Here is a 23934-nt window from a genome sequence, read left to right as displayed (position 1 = left end):
GTGGCTTAGTAATAAAACTGAATTAAAATAAGCATAAAATCTTGACTTTTTTTTTTTTTTTAAGTCTTTTCTTCCCCATTTTCTGTTAAAGTCTGAAAAAAGGCCAAATTTAAGTAATGCTTGCTGATTTATTTATTTATTTATTTTTGATAACATTAACTACAAGAACCCCTCAAATAACCCACACCAAAGCCACAGCTGTGGAACTGGGACAGCTAAGCAAAAATGAGGAATCGGCACTGCTTGCATGGCCTGCTTCCCACTCAGGAATGGCTATTCAGGAATTTCAGTGGTCCCAAGGTACCTTGAGATCTCCTACTCCCTCCCTTCATAAGTCCCCCATTAGAAAATGCTATGTCTCCATTATTAATGCATGGTTCCTTGTCAGTAACCTCTCCACAGCAGAGTGACATTTTAATCTATATAAGACTTCAGGCAATGGTAACAGCATTCAAATTCTAAAGGGTCAAATTTTAGCTTTAAATCATGTCTGCGTTAGGCTTTTAACTTTTGTATTTTCTCCCTCTGCCACATTTCCCCCTCTTACTCCTACTATCCTTCACGGCAGCTTCTAAGTTTCAGAAAACTCAAGAGCAGTAAAATACTCTAATTTTGGTGCTCATGCATTGCAAATATACTCACAGGGAAACCTAGGCATCACCCTTAAGACAAGCAATTCAGTGCAAGCAGAAAACACCAGACAGTTCAATAAGGTTATCTGAGAATACACAAAATATGCAAGCAAAGAGAACAGCAATCAAAGCTAAAACAGATGGTATATGAGATGGTACAATCTCAGAGTCTGAAATCATCACTTACAGCACTGAGGTGAAGTGCAGGAAAACAACCACATCGCAGAAGCATTACTTCAGCTGAGAGTCAACACAAATCAAAACCAAATTGCAATCCACCGGGAAAACGGGCTCTACTAGTCTGTGAGTTTACAAAAATACAAAAAGACACTTCCCAACTATAGCATTATATAGCCTTGCTTTTTAGCAAACTGCACTCAGATGTTGCTCCTCTGACATCATTAATCTCCATGGAAACATTAGAATGACTGTTGGCCTGAAATAGGCTCTGTCATCCCAGATCAACTCGTAAGTAGTCCAGCAGAAGATCTTATATCTCATATTTTTGGCTGTACATTTTCACCAGTGAGCACAACTGAAGAGTTACAATTCCCGTGGCTGCTATGAAATAAAGCTTTCTTTCCTGATAATCAGAACATGCAAAAGTTGAAACATTTTTCCAGCTGAGTCCAAGATAGATTCAAAGATCACCTACTTTTGGAGTAAGATGCAGACTGAAAACAAATGAAAAAAAACAACAACGAAAGATATGTCTTTACTTAAGGTTAGAAGATGAAAATAACTAGGAGACTAACCTCCTGAAAATCCACTTGTATATCTGCAGAGCAGATTTGCAGAGCATGCTATTTTCCATAGCATTTCTCTCTACAAGCAAAGAGCAGTGTAGAGCAAAGAGAACTTTCTAAAAACATTTATTAGTATTTACTTTGGGGGGTCATCAGGGAAATGCCTGCATTAAATGGAGTGCAACCAGATGGCTTGTGTTGGGTTTTTCTTTCTCCTTCTCCACGCTAACACTGCCAGCCTCCACGACTAATGTCCCAAACACAGGGTCAAATTGTTACTCAGAGGTGTTTTACCTACAAACAGGTCCTCTGCAAACGTTTTCTGCCGAGTTAAACTGACAGAGACAAGTAGATACACTAAGTGTCAGGAAAGCTGTTCTCTTGGCAAGAAGCCATATACACAAATTGTTTCTATGAAGAAAATATGCATTTGTATACGTACAGGCAGTATGTGTTATACACATACAGAAATAACGAGACTTCTTAGGGACCAAAATTCAGAAAATCAAAATTGAGAAAAAAGACTTTTGAGCCTTGCATAGTTGCTGCACTAAATAAACTTGTTTTCTTGAATGTAAATCAGTCATTGTTACGAATTTCCAAGGATAACTAAACAAATTGCCATATAATTTTTTCTGTGAGACGTGAAAGAACAGAGAGACATGCAAAAGAAAACAAGAGAAAAAAACTGAATTGGTATATAAGGATTTCCACTTATTTCATTCATTTTCACAGTCTGAACAAGCATGCAGAAAATTACAGGATTCAATCCTAAAATGAGGCACCTCCACTTACAGCTGCAAGTACTTAGGCATTTCCAGAAAACCACACCCTTACTTCCTTAGGTCTGACCTTCCCAATTTTAACTCCTCCAAGTCATTCCGTGATCACAGTCTGTTTCAGTTCTAGACGGCAAATGTCTTCTGTAGCATATTTGTCTTCTTTCAAACCCAATGAAATCCTGGGGCTCTCTATATAGCTGGGTTTTATATAGTACAGTACTATGGCACAACAGAAATATCTTAAGACCAAGTTGTTAAAGGCTCACTAACTCAAGCAACATCACCGATTGCTAATAATATCTAAGCTATACAGTCAAGTCTGTGGATTTGGATGTTTGTTGTTGTTATTCTTTTTTCTCTTTTTTTTTTTTTTTTTGTACCTCAGCAGCTTGGAGACATGCTCTAGACAGAAAGGGCTGAACTTGATAGATGACCGACTGCTGACTGATACCTTTAATTTAACGTGTATGTTGTAACCATCTGAATTTATGAGTTCATTTGTTAATGGGTAAGCACCTAAGTGCTTGGAGACCCACTAGAGACTGACAGCGTATTTACAGAGAGGTCCACATCAATTCTGTGGGGATGCAAACATGCCACCAAATAGTAGCATTGTTGTGTATTATAGGAAACCAATCTGACAGATCACAGAGGTCTTAACCATAGCTCTTCGAATGGTGGGGTATAGTCATTGCTAGCACTTGTCTCCGCACAAGCTTCATTTAATCATCAAATAAGTTCTCTGCCTGCTGCATAAACGTCAGGCCCTTTGCCTACCTACTCTTTTACCTGGGAAACGCAAAAGAGGATGAGAGGTAGACATCTGATGAACATCTTGCTGGACTGTAGTCTCCAGCCTAAGGTGCCCAAAGCCACATGCTCTCTGGCTTTGTCCTTCCTCCAACTAACAAGAAGAAATAACACAGCACCTGCATAGTGGCATCTTTATTACTGAAGTGCTGAGCAGGCGTGAATTCACCAAAACATTAGGGCTGAATGATGCCAGTTTTACAAGCATGGATCTTGAGGGGGCACAATCGGCTCTTACCTTTTTCTCACTGTGGAAGGACCAAATATACACCCATCTTTGTGCTCACTACTGATTACAGAGTCCACAGGATGGTAACAAACAAAGCTTGTCCAACATGGGAGGAGAAGAAAGTAAATGCTAGACAGAAATGCCTTTTGCTTCCTCTAGGAGTTCCCTGTAGTCTGGTGTATGTTGTGCCTTACACTTGCTAAGGATATAACGTCACCTGTGCATTTTATTTATTTATTTATTTATTTTAAATTTCTGAAGAGAATCAACGAACCACTGGGTTTAACTATTAAAGACGTATGCACCCAATAATACAACGATCATACAAGGCCTAATAAAAATTTTACCACCAATGGTGGCCGTAAGGTGATACCTAGGGGAACATACCTGATCAGACCAGGTGTGTAACTATACTTTTCTCAGAACATTCTTCTGCATTTTGGTGCCCCAAATCTTTAAGCCACAGGCAGTATTTTTATGTTAAATGGTTTCCTTGGTGGGCTTTTCTTTCATGAGTTTGTATAATCAATTTATTACATTCATAAGAACAAGCTCTAAATAACATGAACCCGTGCTAACAGATATATAATCTGATCTGCTAGGTCTGACTAAACTTCCACCCTTGGAACCTAGGCATGGATATCTGAGGAGGGACAGCAGTGGGATTGCTGCTTACACCTATCTCCGTATTTTTTCCTCCAGGTTTCCCTTCATTTTTATGATTGCCTCAGAACCATCGAAACATAGTGCAACATGAAAACACAAAACCTTTCAGCCAGCACAATGACTCAGTAAATTAGATTAGAATTGCAGCAAGAAATTTCTGCTTGTGTTTTTGTTTTCTGTGTTTTTTTTTTGTTCATTTGTTTTCCCTAATTTTGCACAGCTAGCCCACCTTCTTTTCCCCTGCTCCTACCTCTGAGAGTAAAAAGTTATGAAGCCTTAATAACCCTGCTACTAGCATGAAGGAGAAATTGCTTGGCTCCTGCTCCCCATGAGGCTTTTATGAAACATTTAGACTTCACCAGCTCTACAAACAGAATACAAAACACTGCCTGTAGCACAGAACATCAAGGTACGATACACTTGATAAACAGAAAGAAAGGGCAGGTAATTTTTTTTTGTAGCAACTCATGTTAAATTTCACAAAGGGCTACTCAAGTTTTTGTAACAAACTGCATGCCCTGGTTGCTTTTGTTACTCGTCCTGACCACAATAAAATGCCACATTCTGGTCTTCAAACAATTAACTGTAACAAAGAAAACTTGCAGGGAAAAAAAAGAAGAAAAAAAAAAAAACACACAGAAGACTACCGAACTTCTAAGCATTTATGAAATGGATTTAGGACCAAAAGAGGTAACGTCTGACAGAAAGGTGACATACGTATCCTTCCAAGACAAAAGCTGTCTGTATTGGCAGCCTGACATTGCTAGGCAACTCACACTGAAGCACCAAGGGCATATCAATGCAAGGAGTTTGTTAATTGTTGTAAAGCTACCATGTCATTTTATAATGCAGGAAACACCAGACATAGCAACAGACAAAAAGAAATGTTGTAAATGTTCCCTATTTAAAAAAAAAAAAAAAAAAAAAAGCTCATTGAATACAAGCTCTTTTCCAATATTTTCAGCAAGCTTCTGCACTAAACAGATCTCAGCCATTGTGCACTCATGTACTTACATAAAAGAAAGTTCACTAATAGCTGCCTTATTGCAAGGATCTCACATGCAGGTTTTTAAACTTTCAGTCTTGCAGCACAAAAAACCAACACGTATATTTCTGAGAAAGGTTCAAACAGGCTTCTGAGCTGCACACAAAATATTCAAAGCCAGTAAAACCATCATAAGGCTTAATTACAGAATACAAACACAGTTGATTAAGATAAACCCTCATAGAGCACAGAATCTTTTGTTAGAGATTTAGCACTGGACTTAGATGCTACAGCTCTTTTGTTTTTAGATAAACAGAATAACACCTATAATAGATACTGAAATACTGGTTTATACTTCTTAAATAACACTAATTTAAAAGGAAGCCCAAACGTAACCTGATCATGTTTGGTATTTTGAAATTTCAATAAAGACACATTTTCATTTAGGAAATATATACCCATGCACCACACTATGCCTGAAGCTAACAATACAAAAGCTTTCTGAACTGAGCCTGGATATTTTTCTACCATAGCTCAGTACTTCATTATCCACTTGATTTCTGAACAGCATGTATTCTCTTCAACCCATATGAATGCCAAAAGAAACTTCTGTTGCTGTTTGTCAGTTGCCATGCTATTGTCAACTATTTCACCCTTTGGGAATACAACATCCACCCACAATTTCTCAAGTTTGTATTAGTAAGCTCTGCCTAGCACTAGCTGTATTCCCAGGAAAAAGATACCATTTTTCAATTACCCCTATCACTTATTTAAGCTTTATAACAACATAAACAGATTCAGTTTAAGCATTAACAGCAATACTTGAATCATATCCAATAGCAAAGAGAAAAAAAAAAAAAAAAAAAAAAGAGCAATACCCTTTGGTATATTCCCAGCTCCATATTTTCTGTGGACATGAGATCAGAAAATGCTGAGTTGTTTGGCCTAGAGTTGAAACAAATTTTTGGATTAAAAAGGCAAGTTTGAGTAATGCCTGTACCAAATAGTCCACCCTTTTTCTTCACTGCTGGGTATGCACAAATTTGACTGACCAGTATTGACAGAAGAGAGAAAGATTCAAACTTCCTCCAGTGTTTGCAGTGAGATTTGCTTTGGTGATCCAGAGCCCCTGGTGATAATGAACCATCAGACCACAGGATATAAGCACACTGTGTGGATATAAGCTCCACAGTGTGTCGCAGTTTATCACTGGAACATCACCCTAATTTTTTCAGAAGGATTTAATAGATTACTTAAGAGAGCGCAGCAGTGGGCTCCCATGATAAACAGATATGCTTTAAGGAGCAAGACATTTGGGTGCATCACAAGGAGTTGTCTGGAGGAATAGTCATTTACATCTCCCAGAGTGAACTTAAGGGGATCCTAAAATGTGTACTGCATGTAATATCTCTACAGTGAAAAATTTTGGCATCACACTCTAACATATACCTCCTAAAGTGAGCAGGCTGTAAAGAGTCGGAGTAAGGTAGCAACAAACTGAGTAATGCTGATTATAGACAACTCCTGTGACTGGAGGAAAGGGATTCCACTGGGCTTGAAATCTCAGATAGCTGTTGACCTATATAATAAAAGACTGGATGTAAAACAAAACAAAACCAAAAAACCTCTCTCTCAATTTAGGACACATATCCAGTATTTCTTGTTAATCTGTATGCTGTGCACCACAGCAGCTATCAGTTGTTGCCAATGTTGCACGACACTCACACATGGCAACAGAGATCAAAATTTCATAATGAAGATGTCTCCTATTTAGGAAGAGCAAGAACTAGATGGAACATCTAGCTGATCTTTTTGTTGGCTTGATTTTATAATGAGACAGAGGTTACTATGAACCAAACAAAAGCTAGGCAGGTGCCAAACCTACGTTATGGTTTTGTTATGGTGACCTGCAATCTAGGAGTGCTTCTGGAATCCCACTAGCTGCTTGGGCAGCCCTGCTATATAGAAATGTGTTTCCACCTGCTACTTCATGAAGTTCCTCTTCACAAGTTGGTCATCTACATGGTAATAATCCCTGTCTACTTCGTCACAAAGTAAGCAGGCTCTTTTTGTGGAAATACTGCTTCTATCAGCTACTATCAGCTACTTCAGAATTTACCAGTCACTAGTTTTCCAGTAGCAACAGCCCATAGCCCACATGCTATAGTAACTCCCCAGAAAAACAGAATAAAGCTGGCAGCAGGCTGTGATTTTAAAGTATTACAAGCCAATACCACTGTGAAACACATAAAACCCAGAAATTAACTGCTAAACTAACAGCCTCCCTGTTCTCTCTCACTCATAATCACTTTTATTCTTACTGATTATTGGATAATGTATGTGAAACCAAGTCATATACATGTAAATCTATAGGGAATTGATTAAAAGAGTGATACAATAGTGGACTGAAAGCTTAAACTCAGAGACAGAAAGAGAGGAAGGAGGGCACAAGGAATAGAATTTGCAAATTCTATTCCACTTATAATTTCTAGTTTGTAAACAAGTAACTTACAAAGTAGTTCTGGACCGGATGGAAAAACAGTAGCCTAATTAGGCTGATGTGCTGGGAAACTCTTCCTTCTGTGAAGCAATAAAACAAAAAGAAGTTCAGTATAAAACCTGGTGTCATCTACTAAATCTCACTATAGGCAAAAACACACCCCTCCCACAGTTCACAAAAGTATAGTATCAAGATAAATACTTAAGAACAGGATTCAGTTATGACACCTAAGTCTTTTATTGGAAAGTTTTTGCTGTGTCTTTGCACAGAAAAAGATAAGTTAGTAAGTTAGTAAGATAAGATAAGTTCCAGGCTGGTAGCGCTGGAAGCTCTGGATGAAGTATGCCATTCCCTACTGCATTGTGCCAGGACAGTGTTTAAAATTCATAAAGCATCCTGAATGATTAATAATCATCACAAAGGAGCAGCTGAACAGTGTTGCCACATTTATATCTTCCAGAATAAACGCTAGCTGATTTTAATTGTTTGCATTTCATGTGTTCCTTAGATGAGCAACATAAAGTTGGTAAGATTTCACTTCAGAATGACAAGCTTCAGTAATATAGGACTTGAGTACAGCAAGAGCAAGAGATGCTTTACAGAATGAGGAACACAATCCTTCTGCACATCCATTTCTGCATTTTCTAACCACCCTGCATACCTCATTGCCAGGTTTCACCCACAAATTCCTATAAGTAAAATATTTGGAAAGAATATGTTAGTATCATCTGTATTTCTACACCACCTTGGAGCCCCAATCATACACCGCACACTATTTTGTGTAGCATTGTACCAAAACAGAACCAAAGACATTCTGTGTCCGAAACAGCTCATGGGAAAAGTTGATAGCACACATTGCTAAACTAAAGGGGTAAAGAATTGGAATTAAGATAATACTGGTCACACAGGGGTCTTGAAACAGCAGTATTTTCAAAGAAAATAGATTTTCTGTGATGAACTGGAGAGGGATAAATGATGTAGCTTGTCAGATATTAAGGTAGTACCATTTGCTGCAAGAAGAAGCAAGAAATCGGAGTATGAAGAGGTCTTGAGTTGAGAACGTAAGAAGTGAGCAATGAAGGCTTGGGTCCTGGACTGCTCAGTGGTGAGGGTGTATTTCTTATTACAGAAACAGAACAGAGGTGAAAACCACTGAGAATCAAGGTAAAGAGCCCTGAAAGTACAAAAGAGTAGTTGATGTTTGATGTATAAGACAGGGGAGGACGTAAACAGGGCAATGGCACCATCAAAGGAACAGGGTAAAAACTGTGGAACCATTTCAAATTGGCATGAGTGAAGTAGGACTCCGTTTTATCAAGACAAGTCAAAACATTTATCAAAACAACAGGAATATGATATATTAAGAATCTGGGGAAGAATCAGATGTGTGAATGGATAAGAAGCTTTTTTATAACAGATGTTAGGCTAAATGCATGACACTCCATTCTTCAGTCCATGACCCAAAGAGACCAGATTAACAGAACCGCTTAACACATAAAATTATCAGTCAGAGAAGCATCATGATGGTGCTCACAGCACTTACTTTTGGGAAAGAGGAAAGTAGCAAAGGAATTTATGTGAGACCAAGAAGGACAAAGAAGACCCTGTAGAGAAAGAGTGCAAAAGCAGCTTTTAGCTGTATGCGTGAATTTAAGAAAAAAAATGAAGATGGATAGGGGAGACTGATTTAACAAAGTGCACCAACAGTAGATGGAGCTGTGAGATAAGAGAAAAATCTAACTTTTAAGGGGATGAGTTAAAATAGCAACTCTGAAAAATTAAAACTTAAAACCCCATCTTCATGTTAAGTCATGAAACAATGCACAAGAGCTGTTTGATATCCGTATGACAGTCATACCACATTAGCTGAAGGAGCCGAAACAACCTGTAGCTTCTTTTTCCTGCCCTTATATAAGCAAACATTGTCCATGCCTAGTGCAAGTTAAATCCCAGCTAGCTTGCTGTCAACAAAGTGCTAGGATTAGACAAGCACTAAGCAAATGCAAACTCTTGATCTGATTTAACAACTGCATTGAGGGGTTGTACGCATTTTTCATGCTTTGCAGTCTACACTGCATGCTAATATCTGGTTTTTTTGTTTCTTTTTTTTTTTTTTTGATAGAACCACAGATGATAATTTCATACTATTTTCTGATATCTATTAAAAATTAAAGAATTATTTCCAATGAAGTCTGTTTACCTCTGGAAAGAAGCAAGGAATACTTTGAAGTACAGGGTAATAAACACTAAGGATATTTTAAAGATCTGCAGAGACCACTGGTACCACACCATCACCATAAGGAAGTCTATAAACAGACTGCAGCAATGCAGGCTCCACTCCAGACCCAAAACAAAGCTGGACAACACTAATAACTCCAGATGGAATTAGAAATTTTATCTGAAACTTTTCTGTAAACAGAAACAAGGTAAAAAAAATAAATAAATAAACGCCTAGTCCTGTATAAAATGGATTCTTGTATTGGGCAACGTACAGTGAGCCTGTCAAGGGTAAGAAAAGCTTTCCTTCTCAGGGTTCTACAAACCATTCCTACAACACATTTTAACATCTGATTCTTCCGTGTACACTCTCCAAAAGCAGCACGCTCATGCTTGTATGCAACTGAGGCACACAAAAAGAACTACTACTAGCCTATCTCACTGAAGAAAGATCCCAGCAGTGCTATGAGAAGAACCAACAGTATGGAGATGATATCTAATCTTTAATCCTTCATTCCACAAGGAAACCTCACCACTACCCCAATTTCACAAAGAATCTGGTGGCCAGAACACTCAGATGATCAAATTAGCATTACCAGACTTACTTTTCCAGAGACCTGGAAAAGAGCCTGTGTTCAAAAGCTTGTTTGCAGATCTCATCAGTTAGCCTGATAAAAAAATATCATTTGCTCCTATAAACCTTGTTTCTTCAGGTAAAAAAGAAACAAGTGTGTTAAGCATAAGCACCTGATTGGCAATATTTATAAACCATTCACAGGGGTGTCACTGAGGCCTAACCGCATCACATGGTGCTAATTGCAGTGTGGGGCCTAGTTCAACATGCTGTCAGATGGCCTGTCAAATGGGAATTATGTGCATAGCTACAGGATAATAAATTGAAGTATATGATTAACTTGATCAACAATAACAGAGTGGGAGTACAGGACAGGTTTCATTTTGTACATAAATGGGCCCACAGTCACACAGCTAGCCTGCTGTACATCAAAAAATCCATTTCGCTTATTTTTGTGAAGCTGAGCTTTAAATCATGTTACATAATTTATAAATCACCATACTGTAGCCTACTGATTAATACCACGCCTGCCAGTACTCAACCAAGTCATTTCCAGACACAAGGGAAGCCACAGAATTGTTCCGGGGCCCTTCAGACTACTGACATTCATGCTAATTATTTGCTACTTCATGGTCACGTACAGTTAGATATGAAGTACAACTTGACAGGGTTGGTTAAGTCCTTTATTATTTAAAACATTTTTACATGTTATTCCTCCTCCTACTCCCCCTCCCCAAATCAGCATCACAGCAAACATACAAATGGCACTGAAACTCATTCAGCACACAGACGACAATTTCCCCTGCCACATGCTGTCCCTAACTGCAACACCCTTACAAGCACAGAGCCTGAACATGCGCGCACATAAACAAAATCCATGATGAGCAAACGTACAGCTGCCTGCTGAGATGTCCTGCTTCCCACTGCAGGGCCTCTGCATCTCTCTCTGCGCTCAGTGAACCTTGCTCCTGAAGACTTGATCAATGAAGAGACAACAAGAAAGGGGTTAGACACACAGCTATCCATCTACTCAACGTGAATGGCACTGCTAGTACATGACCAGGAACAGTCACCCAAAGGGGAGGCGGGGGAGGTTAGAATAGCAAACATTTTCTATTTGTTTCTATAAACTCAAGCATTCGATCATTATAAAAGAGAATGCAGTAAAAATAATGTTTAGATCTAACAACTGCCAAAACCAACAATACAAAATCTTTCTGGTCCCCACTGTAGCTAGTCAGCTGTACAGTATGCTAACAATTGAAATTTTGTTGTTGCTGAAGAAAAAAAAATGTAAGTACTGCAGTAGAATTCCAGGCAGGGCAGTAATTTCTGCCATAACAGAAGGACTGCTAGACAATTTGGAAGATTAATAAGAAAGCCAACATTCACAACAATACTGCTGGATAGGCATGGAGTAAGGAGGGGAGGGGAATGGCAGTGCTATTTTCTTTTTTTGAAGAATACTAGTCTTTATAGTTTCTAATGACAGTGAAGTACTTCTGGGAAGACCAAGCTGATAAACATACATGATCAAGTTTGCCTAAATTTGGCACCTAGTAGAAGCCACATTCCTAAAAACAAACAAAAAAAAAAAATCCTAAAAAAAAATGTAGTAAGCAAGTAGGGAAAGAAGGGGGTTCGTCTATCCAAGTTCACAAATCCTAAATAAGGGAGATGCCAGCTTCCTCTAAACCTTTCATAACACATACAAATAACGTTATACATGTACAAAGATCATTATACAAAGAACACAGGAATTACACAAGGAACACAGATACTTTAGGGAGACTGCATTGACAACAGGTGCAATCTAAGCTGACCACTAGTTTCCTAATGGCAAAGCCACTTTAAGGGGTTCCTACCATTTTTTGTGCAGAATTACGTAAATTGGCAGTCTACTGCTGTCCTACTCATCTGTTGTGTCTGTGCCACTGTTTGTGAGACTTGAATAATTTTAGGAGAAAACAACAAATCACAAAACCCTACCTCTATCCTTCCTTCCTACATTCTTTTTTCCTTATTTTCTAAACTTAGTTCATTGATTATTGTTACAGTTTGGATTGACAAACAGATGTATGAGCACAATTGAGGCAATACTAAGTAACAGTGGAAAAAGGAGAAAAAGCCATCAGACTGGGAGAGGGAATTATTAAAAAACAAACAAACAAACAAAAACTTTACACCCAAAGCAATACAACATGGACCTGCATCCTCACATTCCTATTTCATGCTGGCCAGAGACATTCATGTTTTTCTTCAGTGCTGTCTTGTGTGTGCTTTAATTGTAGCATGCTAACAGCAGTTGGCATTTTACAAAATCCTGGAACTAGGGATTAAAGTTTTAAAGGATTTAAGGGCTGCTATTTCAAGCTGCTTTACAATAGTAAAGAACATTGACTTCTACAGAGAGTTGTAACAGGAGCAGTAAAAATCACATCCAAATGGATGTGGGGAAGACAGACGGTATTCAAAATGATGAGATTTTAAGAACCAGCATACAGCTATGTGCTACAGCTAGAGCAATACATAGAAATGAACTGAAACTCTTAACTGTTTGCTGGACTTTGCAACTGCTACTTCTCTATTGTGTCAGGGATCTTTCTGTTAGTGCTGATGTACATATGTACCATAACCAGTGACTTATCCACTATTATACCCCTAGTGTGAAATCCCGGGCTTACGTGAGTCAACAGAGAAAACTGCACCAATGTCAATAAACAGAGGTTCCTGAACTGGGGTAAGGAGATTGCTGTTAAAGGGCAGAGGGAGACAACTCTTCCGGAACAGATGCACTTAGCTCGGCTTTTAGCTTGGTCTCCCCCTCACACTAACTTCAGCTGTAGGCTCAGACAACATGCTTATGTGTAGCCTTTTCACCTGAAAAGACAAAGCATGTAGTAAGCACCTGTTTGCACACTGTTGCTATTGAAAGCCAGCACTTCCAGTAAATGCACTTGCCCAACTGCCTGGTACCAGCATCAGATGAGCAAACCCACTCTTGAGATCACTGCAAGAATGTAAATTGTGCAAGACCACAGCAGTGAGAGAAGCTTATGTATTACCCCACTGCTTCTGCAGCAACAGGCACGTCACTAATCCTGGGAGCCCAAAGTCACACCCCTCTGCTCCACAGAAGGTCCTTGGATTCTGGGGATGTTCTTAGTTATCTGTTTTTGGCATCAAACTCCCTCTCATGCCTCTCCAAAAAGATTCAAGTTTTAGATCTATATACATGTATCTCAAAATACCCAGCAACAAGTTTGTTCTGAAGCCTCAAGTGTTAGGAGTTCATGGGAGCTCATTCTGCCTTGAAATGATAGCTGCACATCACTCCTCTTTCCTACAGCACTGTACTGAGTCTTTGATGTTATTTATTGCATTCACTTTAGAACAATTGAAATGTAAAAAGAGGAAGACCTTCAAAACCACAAGGCCATTTCAAGAAAAATGCCAACCTCCCTCCCCATACTGAATTATAAAGGTTGGCAGACTGGTCAAGCAGAAGCCCACAGTTGCCACAGAAAGTAAAGAACCTTCTGTAAGACAGGATGCGGCAGGAACAGAGAGAAAAAGCCACAAAAATATTTTCATCACAGCAGTAACTGCCTAATTCAGCTTGATGAAACCCATCATTTGTTACTGGAGACAGCACTGATTCCTTCAGCGGTGACTCAGGAGTGATACAAAACTGCCTCTACAGAGCAGCCGCACCATAAGTAATATGAAAATACACATGTGAAATAGAAATGAAGTGCTAAACTCTAGATAGATGACAGCCAGTATAAATAAAACCATTTAAAATATATGTTTATATTCACTGAAGATCTAGGTGCTCTGACTAGCACAATTCTGTGAAGGACTGCAATGAAATTAATTAAGCAGAAATACCAAATGATAATTCCCCAAAATCTCACTTAGTGTCCTAAAGGATTAAACTTGAAAACAGAAAAAGGTGGCTGCAAAATGATTTATGAAGATTTTCAGAAGGTGGTAGTTTGACAGTTTAAAGAAGTTATAGCATAAAGTCACGGCAAAGTACTACCGTCCCAAAATAAGCAGTATATTTTGCATCTAGTCTTTCTTCTGGTATTACTATTTCCTTTTTCTTACTAAGTCAGAATAAAACAAGATTTTCTTCTACATATCCTTTTGCTACTGATTTGAATGAAAAAAGAATACATTGACTGTCATTATAACTTGCTTGGAGCATAACAAGGTATTTTGGAGAGTTCTAAGTGTCCGTTCTAGCCTCGTGGTTATAAACAGAGAATATATCATGACTTCCATATATACTGTACTTCATGGTTGTTTTTTGTTTATTTTCCCTCCTAAGGGTATACCAGAAGACTATTTTTTTAAAGAAGACTGAAAGAAACACAATTCCTTCTTATATGAAAGATAATGAAGTTAAGCAGTAACTATCTGTATTTTTCCAACAGGATTCTGTCTTCAATTTTTCTATTCATTCTTTGCTTTTGTTTTGTCTCATAGAGATCAAATTAAATGATTATCTTAAATTTCCACATATCATTTGTGCAAGCCAGATTTGTGTTATTTTTGACCAGAACAATCTCAACAATGGTGTGTTTTAATCCTTCCGCCTTACACCCACTTCCATATTTACATAATGGCATTTATTCACTTCCAGATACTGGCTGTAGATTTTAGTGACACAAGTGGCTTTATTATTAATCAAATTAGATTAATATTTCTAATGCATGAATAGAAGCTCTTAGTGGAACACTGCCTTTGGTCTTGTCAACATACACGTTTCTACAAATTACGACTCCTTCAGATTTCTTCAGCAAAAGGCCGCTACTCTGCAACCACTTGTTCAATGCGGCCTCAATTGGTTTGAACTCAAACGATCCAAAACCTGAACCAATTGTCGAGGCCTCCCCACAATGCAGCCATATCATAGCACGTAACTCACGTTTTGTGGAAAGGCCATATACTGACTTCCCTGTGGTTGGTGTATTGACAGGTCTACAAGGTGCCATCCCTACTCAGCAGCCCGTACAAGAGCTGCATCTTTTAAGGCAATGATATTCTTCTCTAAATTTTCATTTCACTGTCTAATAATGAAGCCTATCACCACCTAATCTTTTTCTTTCTCCAGTTCTTCTCTTTTAACCTGTCGTGCACTATGACTTGAATACAATATGTCACTTTGACGTATATACCCAGCTTCTGTAAACAAGGAGGGCCACTGATTTCAACTATGCAACGTATACTGTCTCAAAAAAGAATCTGTTGTAACTACACATTCATTAACATTTCAACCAGAAATAACAAGGGGAGCTATTATTTTAATCAGGAACAGCAAGATGAAGCATGTGAGAATCATACTTAATTTACATTCAATGATTATTCCTTTTGAGACAAGGTTAGGGTACTGACACTGCTGGGACAGGCAATCTGTGAGGGTCACTTAGGGATGGATCTCAAGTGGCTCCCCCGTGCTCTGAGACAGGACTTCATTCCCCCAGAAATCCACATCATGGATGTTAACAGTAGCTTTCAGCACTGTCAACCCCATCACTAGGTCACCTCTGGCAAAACAGCACAAGGAACTTGAGGACTCCCGTGAAAATCTCAGACCAAATATGAACAACAGTGACAATTTGTTTTTAATTTCTATGCCTAGGCTGGGCACAGGGAAAAATCCCTCTGCAGAGCCAACAAGGTTACCAAGTTTTCTTACAACAGATTTCTTAGAAAGAAGAAGTCCAACTGATAACCACCACTCAAAGTAAGATCTTCCTAATGCAACAAAATATTGATTTCTATGGAAATTCCAGGTATTTTCAAAAAAGTTGTCTATTCTAAATTCCTTGAGCATCTGAGTATTTGCATCTCTGAACGTATTCATGTGAATGAGACTGTGAGACTTAAAAAAATAATAATAATAAAATAAAATAAACACTGCTGCAATGGTTTGTTCACAACAATATTTCTTCAACTGAAGTTCATTAAAGTTTGGTACTGGACCAATGACTGGTGGCTCACCATTCCCATGAGATAACTATTTGAACTCATGCACATATGGGAACATAAAGCTGTCCTATCTATATTTTTAAGTCAGTCCATATAAGATGCATCTATAATAATAACGTGCTCATGGATCTCTCACTGAACCTCTGTCATGTTTCCCACTTTAAAAGCCATTCCCTTATGGAAGCTGTATGTGATCAAAGATCTTTAAACATTTTTTCATGTCACTGGAATGGTAATGATTTCAGCACTGGAAGCTTCGTATTTGAGTAGGAGTTCATGAACAATCACAGAAGTACATGATGTTACTATGGTCAAATGATCCTGTCTGGAACGGAATGAAATCATATACAGACATTTAATATACAACTAGAGAAGAAAAGGTCCATTCTTCAGAACATCAAGTTAAACATTTTCAGCATCAACAACAAAAGCTAAACTATGATAACATTTTCAATTTGATGTATTTAGAGAATCAGTTGAGTGCATATACAAATATATTACAATACTAAAAAAAGAAAGAACTACAAAGGAAATATGCAAACTTGCAGAGCCCCAAACATATACTCTTCATGCAAGTGGTTGGGCTATATGATATAAACAGTTAAGATTTGCATTTCATTTAATAGGATGGTTTTGGTAAAGAACTCTAAGTTTACTACTAAAATGACGGCTTGTCATTCAGCAACTAAATGATGCTCTAATTCATTTAAATGTATGAATCAAGTCTTACTCAAATTTTATGCTAACCCTGTTTCATCTTATAATGATTACCAGTAAAATGCCATATAAAACAAACAAACAAACAAAAACAAAAACAAAAAACCTTCATGGATCAATGTTTCCTCCTGAGGGGAGTGGTGCTGAGCTCTGCTCACTGGGGACAGCAACAGGACCCAAGGGAATGGCATGGAACTGGGACAGGGGAGAGTCAGGCTGGGTGTTAGGAAAAGGTTCTGCATCCAGACAGTGGTCAGGCACTGGGACAGGTTCCCCAGGGCAGTGGGCATGGCACTCAGCTGCCAGAGTTTAAGAAGCATTTGGACAATGCTCTCAGACATAGGGTCTGGTTTTTGGGTGGTCCTGTGTGGAGCCAGGAGTTGGTCTCCATGATCCTTGTGGGTCCCTCCCAACTCAGGATATCCTATCATTCTACAATGCTGTACGCTATCATTTCCCATGAAACTCCCTCTATAAGCAAATATCGTAAGGGCATCAATGCAGTGCCATGTAAGATTATCCAGTATCACACAAGTCTGAAAAGCCAGGTACTTCAACCGTCATCTTATTAAAAAAAAATATATATATATTGGTCCAAAGTATTCTGTATTGAAGTATTCTGAAAGTATATTCTGTATTGCCAACATCAAGCATTATATTTAATTCTAGAAAGACTACTTGGAAGTTGCAGAGAAGTCACATTTTAACAGAGAAAGGCTTTGATAAAATGCGTACATTTAAGCCTATGATTGACCTCACTTCCATGAGGCTAGTTGTGAAAAAATAAAAAAAGGCCTAAAAATTATTATTTAAAAAAGAAGAGCAAAATCATCAGATATTCTATTCTGTGGGAAAACTGAACAAAAGCAAGCTTTAGAAATCAAGGTGCATTCCAGGGAGCTTTTGTATGGAATAAGATCCCCCTTTTTTTCCCCTAAAGCTCCAGAAAAGCAAATAATAAGCAAAAATGAGTGATACAAAGACAAGAATAGGAAATGACCTTAGGTACAAACACAGTAACAGAAAAATGTAAATGTGTATGTTTTCATATTTGTTTCTATATAAAATATTTGTCTATATACTTAGATAATTTTCAAAGCAAAAGTTGATAATACAAAATTTTGATGATATAAATCCTCCACTTGAACTTAGAACAGCTTGACAGTAACTTTTTGGTTTCTACTTTATTTTTAACATATAGACAATAACCTACATAGCCACTATTTTTTTTCCCCTTTAACTTAAATCTCCTAAAAGCTACAAATATACTCTGTCCAAAAGAAAGATGCTTTTCTTTGGGCATTCTTAGAATTCCCCATGATCATTACTGAACAGAAAGACTATTCACTGTGATATTATCGCTTTACTCCCACATATTATAGTCTAGTTTGCTTCAGTGCAGGCAGGTGGAATGCAAGTGATTTCATCTGGACTGCATTTAGCCCTTACAAAGCTAATTACAAAGCTGTATGGAATGAGCTGAAAGAAAAGGCATGAAATAATTTACAATACAGTTGCTTTGTGCTTTAAGAAGACCACAAATGAAGCTGCATCAGGTTTCTTTTTAAAGTCAACCAAGTATCTAATTCTTTCACACAGAAAAATGCTTTTCTTCTTTATGCACATCACCTGCATCTCTAATTCCTTACATTTGACATTACACACAGAAATAAACTGGTGGGGTCATATTTATTACTGTTTAAATAAGTTGTATCATGAGAGCTGTAAAATCACAGCTGAACTGTACAACTACAAAAAAAAAAAAAAAAAAAAAAAAAAAAAAAAAGCAGCTTTATAGAGCTGTTTGGGGGGCTTTTACTTGCCATGTAAAATCTATCCAGTTTTCCACACTTGTTTACTCTCTCCCTTCCCCCTAGACTCCACAAGAGTCTAGAACAGAAAGAAATTGCATTCCTGGCTTTGGCTTGCTACTATTTCTTCTAAGGAATTTATTTATTTTTTTAAATGGTTATGAATCAGACAATGAGCATGATTTCAAAGTCAATGTGAATTCTGTCACTGACTTAATTAGAGCTAGGATTTCATCCAAAGAATGTTACCATATGCTATTTAACATTATCTGTAATGTAAACTGTTATATGAAATACTGTCTGACAGTTAAAAGAACCAAAAGCTGTCTAGTGACTTCCTGGTTCATCATATTTCCAAAATTTGTCTGCTATAAAAACTCAAGCTCCTTTTTTTTCCCCCCATTCCTTAAAAGAGAACCTCTTCATTTAAGAAGGGGAAAAAGAAAAAAGGGGGAAAAAAATTGTTTCTCCATGCAAAGCCAGGAATGTATCTAAGCATAAAATTTCACCAGTATTGTAGCAGACTTGTTTCAATTTATTAAAACCACTGATTTGATAAAGACTAGAAACAGCAGAAACAGAAAAATATATAAAGAATAGAAAAACTGATACCTTAAATATGGAACTTTTTGGCTCAAAGTATGTGATCTTTAATAAATTGATACATGAATAGGCAGTCAGTGTGACTCGTCCAGCTAACTACATTGTTGCTCAGATCAAAGAAGAATGTAAATTGTTTTGAATGAAAAGGGAATAACCTGCAAAACTAGAATACATTTTTTAAACAATACAAGGTGTTTGTTGATGTAAGGAAACAGGACATGACAACCACTGTACATCAAAAAGATGCAACTATATTTTTCATCCGGCAGCGTCCCTGATCAAATGCCAGACCACAAAAACACCAAAACAGTTTCAATTGGCCTGCAAGGGCACTGTCCAAACCCCACCCCTGGAAGTGTTTAATACCAGCTTGGATGGGGCTTTGAGCAACCTGGTCTGGTGGGAGGTGTCCTTGCCCATGGCAGGGAGGTTGGAATTAGATTGGCTTTAAGGTCTCTTCCAACCCAACTCCCTCCGTGATTCGTTCTATGCTGTATGCAGAGCCAGGCCTGAACCTCACAGCAATACCCAAGCATACCCTCCCAGATATCCAGGGCTTGTTTGCCTGGGAATTTTGGCTGGCTCACTGCAGGCGTCAAAACAACAGCACCAGATGCTTAGATCACCCAGGTGTTTGGGTTCAGCTGCAAATTTAAGCCTGGAGCTATCACCAGCGGTACAGATGTAGCCTATTTGAATTTACAGATTACAGCCCATAGTTTTCACTACAACACAGACAAAAGTAGTGACTTACAAAGGAGATTGCCTAGGTAGGTAACTCTCTGCCACATATAATTAGGGTACCTGTTCCTCTCCATACAGGATTCTGCTCTGAATTTTGTAGCCAGGCAGATGACCAGTCAACTTTGAAGGAGGGGGAATGACTGACACTTTACCAGATAGAGCTGCAAATACAGCTTAATAATTCATATGCAAAATTTCCATTTGCAACACATATGTAAAGGTTCTTGCAATGTTTCACAACTTTTCTATAGGTATTTGGCTTATTTTGAAAGAGTTGCTTGAATTATGATTATGAGGGCTCCATTACTCATGTAATTCCATACGTTAAGTAAAAATAGATAAATATGTTTCATTACGTTTTACAGGATTTTCAACAGTCTCAAAGTTTTGATTTTTTTTTCAGTAGGGAAGAATTTACAGAAAAAAGTCTCATAAGTCTTCTGACATTCTAAATTGATAACTTTTCTATACTGTAATAGGTACTTCTATGGCAAAGAAAACCAATAACGCCTCTGCCAAAGCATCACAATAGGTTATGTACAACTTTAATAAGCACAACAAAACAAAACAAAAAACAAGCTGTTATCAGACATCTTCCAGTTGCAAGTTAGAATTAAAATGGTGCTTACTATATATAAACAATTGTGTATTAGACCAGTTTTGCCTTTGTGTATGTGTACCCATCATATTGCAGTTCTATAAAAACAAAACTGAATGAACAAATGGTTTACAATTGATTCATCTAACTCAATCGCTACATATTTTATTTCATTTAATTTTTAAAAAGGAAAAAATCTTATGCGTGCCCCAGCTATGCTCAACATAATTTAACAGTAATGTATCCAGGCAGCCTCTAAGTCAATGGAACCTTCACTTTTCATCAATTTGCAATGCAATGCCATTCCCCACCAGCAGCTCCGTGCCATTCCATCCACATCACCCATTTCCCCATGCACTGTCTTCCACCTGTCCACAAAATGCTCTTGAGCTTCATGTCAGCGATACTGCAATTCAATACTTCTCCTTTAATTAGAAGGGCAGCTAATATGGGAAGATATAATTGATATGAAATCTGATGCATTTCAAACAAAACAACAGTCTCTTCATTACAGCTTCAATCTGTCAGGCTACTGGCCCATTTCCATGATTTTCTAGTAGCATTTTGCAGTATCTTACACTTGTCTTGCATGTTATTGAGTGAATGAAAGATAATTTCACTCTCTACCACTCCTATAAATGTTCTTGAGTTAAAAATAAATCAACCAATATACAACAAAAATACAAGTAACAAGGAAAGTGACCAAGTGTGTAACCACACAGAGGAACTGCTCATGCAAGTATGCGCTAACAGGACTTAAGTGATTGGATGTATAAAGGACACATTACAATAACATTAACCACTGCCAAGGCAGAAACAGTCTGTATTTTATTAGGTGTTTTCTTCTTTGCTAGCTTTGAGTTGCAGCAAACTAAAACTGTATCAGTCAAGAAGTGTGAGACAGACTTATAATGTTTATAATACCTCAGCTATTCTGAAAAAAATGCATAACTGGTCTGAGAAGAAGCAAAATTTTAGAAAAAAAGTCTTCATAAAATTTAAAATATTTAGTAAGTTATATATGCCCTTGCTGTTTCTATCATGCAGCATAGTACCCTCCACTGAGTTAGGCTTAGTCTACACTGGAAGATGGATTTATCTTAACTTTACCAGTTTTGCGTCATTAAAACACACAGTACAATTTCTCTCATAGGACAGATAAATCAAATTTTACTTAGATGAGTGTTTTCTCCCTTGGGTTTGTACTCCTTTACATACAAGAGGAATTAAAATAAATAAAAACATTACAATATTAACTAGTAATGTTGTAATCAATACTACATAAATTCAGGTGGGATGAATTGTATCAACCAAAACCTACCAGAAACCTAATCTGATTTTTTTTTCTTATCCAAACAAATCTGAATTGCATGAAGCAATTGTATAGAACCATTAAGAATGCATTTTTTTCTGTATATCCACACATTTATTCTTAAATAAATAAAGCATAAAAAGGACTTTTTTCTCTTAAAACCCCAATGCTATTCTCTATCTAACCATCCCTTGATACGACTCATCTCTTCTGTGGAAAATAAATGGCACAAGAACGAGCCTGAAAATGTGTCTGTATTACATCTGCCAACCTTAAAGAATGGGCAATGCTAACACTGCTGCTGGAGGCAGCATCGCTGCATGCACCGAGGTGCTCAGCCACTCTTCATCCCGCCAGCACCAGTGAGGCCGGTCAGTGCGATGCTGCAGGGGGCTGCCTCTCGGCGCAGGTACCCAGACGCGTCTGCTTCTCCAGTGGTGCTGACATTTCTGTTAGCACTGTTGCATCCCTACTGGCACCCAACCAAGCAAGGCAGATGGGTGACGCTTCAAATGCGACTCCCTATGCTGTGCTCACACAGCCAGCTGCAGGACAGACATAGCATAAACACAGCAAAAACTTAACTGGAATCACTCTGACAGTGCTATTCTATGTCTTCCTCCGTGTGAGAAACAAATTCCTTCTCCTGAGATCTGAATTGCCTCACCCTGCAGTACAGGGCACAAGAACATCATGCCAGAATGACTTCTACAGAGCACAGAGAAAAAGGAAAAAGCAAATGATGGAAAATTAATTCGTCTCTGTCTCCCCAAAGTCAGGTAACTCTACCCCACACACACTCCACCAGTTGATCCAGTGCCTGTCACTGCTTTGGCTAAGGCTGACCCTCAGAAACAGAAGGTAATCATTATCCATCGTATTTGCCATCCCCACACTACTAGCCTCTCTGCAAACCTGTGAAAGGATCTGTTAGCACAGAACACGGTTCTATCACATTAGCCATTTGCCTTTCACTTAGCTCTTTCTATTGATTTTTAAACAAGCCATCAGAACTTTAACGAGACACAGTTCCTGCACTAAAAACTAAGCAGTGTCTCAAGACTTCAGGCAAAGTGCTAAATTCAGGACAGAACTCTCAGACTCAAAGCATTCTATGATAAAGATTGGGCCTCCTGGGCAACCATACAATTACAGCATAATGCAAATAAGTACCTGTGTCTACACTGTCACAATAACATCATCATCAGGCAACACTAGATCATAACTGACTGTTGGTTCAGAATGCCACCTAATGTAGAAAACAAATTACCTGGTGCTGTCTCTGCAGTTATCTCCAATTTTGCTGACCCTCCCTGCCCCCACCTACCCCCCCCTCCCCCCCCCCCCCCCCCCCCCCCCCAAAAAAAAAAAAAAAAAGCACAAAATGGACAAATTTAGAAGGCAAATAAGTCATCTTTTCAATTTGTTTAAAGTTGTCGTCTAGGAAATGATAAGAGAATTCCCTTGTGCAGTACTGCAAATGAAAATAAAATGTTATGAGAGAGCTAAAGGAAAACTATACTACAGCTGACGAGGACAATAAAGGCATTATAAGGCATTATGCTAAATGGTTTCAGTGCCCCATCTATCTACTATTTTCCAGTTATGATTAAAAGCAGAGGCAATGAAAAAAAGATTGATAATATTGATTCTGTTTGACATAAATTTCCTACCAGACAGCAAACTACTGTGAAAGAATGCCTGGTGACAGATTTTATGGTCACATACAAAACAGCCACAAATTATTACAGAAATAATTAAAAAATAAAAATCAGCAGACCACACAGATTTTTAATTGCATCTTTATTACACATTCTCTGAATATACTTGCAGATTGGATCCATTTTGTAAACAGGATTTTTATGGCTTAAATTCCATAAACTAAATAAATAATAATCATCAGAGTCATCAACTATTGACCCCAATCTAAAAAACTATGCTTGTTTGGAGCAGGAGCTTGCATTGTGCCATTACTTAAAAGTAAGAGCATGTACAACTACAAGCTCCC

General features: G+C 38.0%; 1 protein-coding gene across 6 annotated transcripts in view; it reads right to left on the bottom strand.

The window, feature by feature from the left end:
- Positions 1-23934, bottom strand: part of PLCB4 (phospholipase C beta 4) — a 202798-nt gene that overhangs the window by 121160 nt on the left and 57704 nt on the right. For 5 of the 6 annotated variants that reach the window (XM_032184308.1, XM_032184312.1, XM_032184306.1 and 2 more), the window contains exon 3: positions 7363-7430. The gene's annotated coding sequence lies outside the window, so the exon portion shown is untranslated. Of the gene's footprint in view, positions 1-7362; positions 7431-11035; positions 11054-23934 lie in introns of those variants that run through there. The other variant, XM_032184310.1, reaches the window with a different exon arrangement.

This window comes from Aythya fuligula, chromosome 3 (assembly GCF_009819795.1).
Source record: "Aythya fuligula isolate bAytFul2 chromosome 3, bAytFul2.pri, whole genome shotgun sequence".
Classification (NCBI taxonomy): domain Eukaryota; kingdom Metazoa; phylum Chordata; class Aves; order Anseriformes; family Anatidae; genus Aythya; species Aythya fuligula.
Note: the sequence above shows the minus strand (reverse complement) of the source record. Positions and strands in the feature narration are given on the sequence as shown.